Source organism: Fundulus heteroclitus, chromosome 23, assembly GCF_011125445.2.
Source record: "Fundulus heteroclitus isolate FHET01 chromosome 23, MU-UCD_Fhet_4.1, whole genome shotgun sequence".
In the NCBI taxonomy this organism is placed as follows: domain Eukaryota; kingdom Metazoa; phylum Chordata; class Actinopteri; order Cyprinodontiformes; family Fundulidae; genus Fundulus; species Fundulus heteroclitus.
The window spans coordinates 38992710-38998709 of NC_046383.1; positions in this window are offsets into that span (position 1 = coordinate 38992710).

A 6000-nucleotide genomic window follows, 5' to 3' on the forward strand; every position below is an offset into this window, starting at 1 on the left:
TATACTGAACATCCACACAACTTCTCTGAAACATACATCAAAGGGATCAGGAAGCCCAGGAAATAAACAGGAAGAGGATGGCATCAGCAGCCTCTGGGAATCAATATTTCAGTTCAGCTATTTGGTCCCCCCCCCCCATCATCTGTCTTTCGTCCTGTCTTTACAGGATTTCTCATTGTTCAGTGCTGTTTTGACTCATACACAATTCAGTTCTGTCTGCCTTTAAATCCATATCTTACATTTGAATTTGACATGAACTTCCCCATACATGAAACCTTAACAGCTAATTTCATTCTGGTTTCCACCTCATTATGTCAACTAGATGTAGGGCTGCCATGCATCCCTTATAATATCAAATCTTCCTGTATTTCACAGTTAACATTTAAATCAACATTGGACAGGATGTGTTACTATACTTCCTAGTTGTCTTGTCAGCTGCTTCATCTTGTCCACAGGATATATAGAGATTGGTTTGTTGAGGTCTGTGATTTTTAGCCACTCAAAGTTAGACGAGGGTTTGTTAGTGAAGAATGTAACATTAATGGTTTTTCCAATAATCCCTGTCCTTTTACTTGCATCTACAACTGACCTGAAAGAGAAAAAGAGAATTGATGCGATAACTGGGATAATCCAAGGGTGGGAGAAAAATGAGTGGAAACAAGTCCTGTTTTTGTGGTGCACCTTCCAGGCAGAAGTACATGTGTAAAACACATCCATCTTCCAACAATCAAATGCAATATAACAAGAAGGCTGTTTAAAGGTCCAAAATGTGTTGATTGCATAAACATCTTAGAAATGTTTAAAAAATCCAGATTAATTGCTCTTCAGGACCAACTAATCTGGATTTTTACAAAATAAAAACTCATAGAGTTACCTTTTACAGTTACAACACATCGCACACCATATCCCCTCTACAAAAATCTTGAACTATCCAATTAATAGTAGCCTGCTTTATCCAGTGTGAAATTAGTTGTTTTGTGGCGCAGATCATCATCTTGTTTGAACACTAGACTGTGTCATAGTTTCAACATTTAGAAACTGACATAAGGTGAAGTTGAACAATTTTCTTTTTATTTTTCCATTTACCATGACCCAGTTTCAGAAAGAATGGCCGACCTACACTGAGTAGACTGCAGACACTCTGGGTAGATCTACCACACTCTGTAATACTCAAATAGCTGCTAAGAGCGACTCTGAGTAAGGAATTGTCTTATGTTAGTGAGGAAGTGTGGTTGACCCCATTTCTAGGTCTTTTTCCAGTAGTACCAACTTTGGGCTTAGGTTTGCTTCAATAAGTGTCGCTTTATAGGCCTTCCCACTAGTAATGGTTACGTGGAACCATTACCATTTCTAGTATCTGCTTCACTGGGGGCGCAAGCGCAACGAGTCAACTTGAAGTTGTCACTGCAGGAGGCTGCCTGTCTCTGATTACCGTACCGACCCAACCATAGTGCGACCCTGATTGAAAGAAAAGCCCCCTCTTTCTCAGACTTATTTTAAGAAAAACACTCAAATCAACAAAATAAAATAAAACTGAACTGAATAAAATGAACTTTCTTGAAAGAAACACTTTTTAATTGAAATTCTGAGGAAAATCATTAAAACATTTACAAACTGCTTTCATTTTTGTTATAAAAGGCAGTCACTTAGATCTTTATTGCATATGCAATACATAAAAAAACAAACAGCAGGTTATAATTTGATTCATTAACAACTAATTTACTCATGGTTAATAAATTACTGGTAAATCATTAACCATGACATAAAATACCATGGATTTTACTGATTACTGACAACAACAACAAAAAAATTACTAACAATTTAATAACCATAACAATGAGATCAGTTTGTCAAGCAGGTGACAAAGAAAGAAAAAAAGAAAACACAATTTTGCATTAAAGATCTGTGCAATTAACAATATTGAAAAGTAGCTGAAACACCATTGTAATAAAACATTCAACATAAAAGTATTTGAATGCAAGCTGTCAGAACTTTGCTCATGAGATGTCTCAGCAGTCTGCATGAGGCTTTTACTCAGACGTCCTCGACCTCGCTGTACTCCCTGTCACTCCCACTCTCATGCTGCAGTCCCGTCTCCTCCCACAGAACATCATCCGCACTCCCATCCAGTGCATTTGATATGCAGCACTTTTTAAATCCACTGTTCACTGGTGTCACTTCACCCCATGCTTGTAGCTTCCATTCAAAAAGCTTGTGTACAGCAGGCTTTTGAAGTTTTACAGACGGTTTGAGCGTGTGATCGCCAGACCGGAGCCACTCGGTGTACCTCTTGCGCAGGTTATCCTTGAAAAGCTTATTAGCCACCACATCCAACACCTGTAACTGGCTTATCATCCCTCCTGATATGATGACTAAGTCGCCGTTCATCTTCCTCACCTGATTTTTCACCACGTCAGTCAGGTGTCCGTGGAAGGCATCCATGATGAGCATGCTCCTCTTTTTTCTGAGAGCCCCGCGCCTTGTTCCCTACACCATTTTCAGCCAGTCTACTACAAGTTCACTCTCCATCCAGCCCTTTTCCTGGGCGCGTACAATGATGCCAGCTGGCATTTCCTCTTTTGGAACTGTTTTGCGTTTTACATGGAGGTTTGGTCAGCATTTCAAATCTGATCAAGGGGATATGAGTGTTTTTTCCTCAAACCGATCATGTACCTCTGAAAAGACAGCAGCTTTTCTCCAAAGTCTTGGGGCAGGTACTGGGCAAGGTTGGTTTTGCGCCATAATGCAAAACCGCAAAGGCACATCAGCCTTCGGCACAAGCTGATGCTGGCTTTAAACTAAGTGACTGGTACGTTTAACACCATGGCTACGTCCAAAGCTTTGAGCCGAATGATTGCTCTGCTAGTAGGCGTGCCCTCGTTGCATTTCTCAATAACAAACCCTCAAACTCTCTGGTCAATTTCTTCACAGCGGGTGATTTGAGGACCGCAAAAAGATTTTCTTTTACTGTTAGCATTTTTCAAACGGTCTTTTTGGACTCGCCATCTCCTCACATTACTCTACGTAACTCCATATTTGTTGGTAGCCTGAGAGTTGTTTGGCACCTCTGCCGTATTAACCACCATCATCTTAAAATTAGCGTCATAACTCTGCCTCAGTTTTATGTTAACTTGCCCCACTTTTGATTGTCTTTGCTCAGGACAATCACCACGTCGCTACATTTTCATTTCCCCTCAATGTTTCTTATGCTATGATTAAAAGAAGAACCCCACCAAAGAAATGTCACCGGCTTTACAAAACGTAGGCGCACCCTGCTGTTGCGGTTGTGTAGCGACCCCAGACAGCTATCAGCATTATTTATAATTTAAAAAAATTATAAATATTGCCCTATATTGAGGTCAATACGGTAGCTAAGGGGTGAAGTCACTGTTTGCGTAATAACAGCAACTCCAGAACTAGAATCAGACTCGCCATATTAAAAAACACAGAACAGCCGCAGCAGATACAGATTATATGAATACACACTAAATGGAGATGGAAGCTTTCAAATCAATACCATGGCCCAGCCTGGAGGTGGACACGTTTTGTGATTTGTGGGGGACGAGAAAATTCAAATGGAGCTTGAAGGTGCCCAAAGAAATGAGAATTGGAGCTCTGAACTGATGGCAGCCGAGGGCTACCAGTGAGCAGCACAACAACACCACTGGCTGAAGATGAAGAGAATAAAGACTGATTACCAGTCCATTAAGGACTGCAACAGTTGGAACGACATGAACCAAAAAAAATGTATAGTGGTTTGACCTTATAGACCCAATATACCGGAGTTCCTAAGTGGAGAATGTAAAAATAATGCTTTATCTTAAAGTCCCTGTCCCTTCACATTTAATGTGGTTTAAGTCAAGGTTGTCTTCTTGGGTCTCAGTAAGGCTTGCCCTTAAACACAGACTAACAGATGATCCAAAGGACCGATGTTACACATAGCAGGAGATGTGATTACAGGGTAATAGAGGGTGGTGTTTTCACGCAGGCAAAACTAGATAAACAAGAGGAGTTGATACAAATGGTGAAGAAAACATTAGAATTGTAGCCCCAGCTTGAAAAACAACAAAAAAGAATTAGAGGAAAAAAATTTAACAAGCAAAACAAATGGTAGACATGGACGGGGGCTTAAAAGAGGAAGAACAGGAAATTATAACACAGCGGTGGGCTTTTTTGACCTTAGAGCTGCAGCCCAGCGAGAAACTAATATGTCTACCAGAATAGATGAGTGACCCGAGTTGCTTGATCAAATTCTTGTTATACCCGCGTACAACAGTGCCCCCAAACCAGCACAGTTGGAACATGGAAAGGGAAGAGGGAACACTATAGATCCTCCTACTATGCTACAACAGAAAAAAATACTATTCGAAGCCGCCAGTTGCGACAGGTGCTAGGTACAGTATGTGTTTTAACAATGGAGCCGATCCTTCAAAACCTCTCACAAAACCAAAGGTGCAAATGCCGTTAGTTCAGACCCACAATGCTCTTGGACAGGTGTAGACGGTCATGTACAACCCTTTATCATATACTGATAGTGTTTTATTGAGGAATAGACTTCCAGATTCGAGGAAAGGAGCACACACCTGGATCAGAGAATTCCTGAAGATTTTTAATGGACATCATTTGCTATTGGTGATGTGAGAACTGGTTTAGCGGCTTACCTGGAACCGCATGAGGTACATGCCGTTGAAATGTCTGCTAAAACTGCTAACCTAGGAGCAGCTACCCCTTTAGCTCCGGTGGCACAACAGCTTTGGGGAACCATTTGGAGATTCTATCCTGTTAAAACAGATTCTAACCTTTTAAAATGACCCTGAATGTCATAGAGGAGAGACTGCTGAAGCATATTTAAGCACAATCTTGTAAGCATGGGAAGAGCAGACGGGATCTTGCCAATTGTCAGGCACACTGCAGAGGCTATTCAAACAGGTGATGATGAAAGACCAAACAGGAGTTGTTAAAAGGACATGAAGAAAGTGGTAGTGAGTGGTGGTATGGCTTTGGATCAATGGATGGTCACTTTGGTACTGGGCATATAAGAATAAGAAACAAATTGCCAATGATTTGCAGAAGTTACAGCAACAACTTTTAACTGAACAAATGCGTGAACTGAGACAAGCACAATGAGAAGAAAAAAAAAAAGAATAAGGCTGCAAAAACTCAGATGATTGCGACTCCAACACCTCTGTTTAGCTCAGATGTGTCGAATGTGCTCGCTCCTTCAGAGATTCTGGGTCAGATGTATCAAAGTGCTCAGCAGGTACCCTTCCCAACAGACATAGAAACCGGTACAGTAGTAACAGAGGGAAAACCTTTCAGTGTCCCAGAAACTGGCAAGAGGACATCGTGTATTACCAACATTGTCATCAGCCAGGGCATGTACAAAGGTTCTATGCCAATGGTGCTCAGTGGTACTCTGGATCAACACAACTAGCTTTGCATCCACAGACACTGCAAGGCCCACCACAGCCTACACCTAGGGGGCACCTGCCTCCCAATCACAGTCAAATGCCACAATACGAGGGATACCAGAATTCTGCCCCAGATTTAGAGCAATTTCCAGCTCCAGTATTAGATATTTTGGTTCAAGGGAGAAGCTGCCCTTTTATGCTTGACACTGGTGCTCGCTATAGTACTCTCCTGACCTGATCTCCTGACCTCTGATAAATTCACAGAAGCAATGGGATTTTCCGATAACAGCCAGAAATGTTAAAAGGTTTTATGTCATTTGGTATTTTGGTTCCCTGTGACTCGCCTTACAACACTCCGATCACACGTGTAGCAAAACCTGGTAGACAAAACTATCGCCTGGGGCATGACTTGAGGAATGACACCCCAAACCCCTACACTTTACTCTCAAATCTGGAACATGACTTCAAGTGGTTTACTGGGATGGACTACTCTAATGCATTTTTTTGTATTTTCCGATTCAGGCAGACTGCCAGAGCACATTTGCTTTTATACTCGAGGGTCCGCAGTACCAGGCTACACCAGGCTACC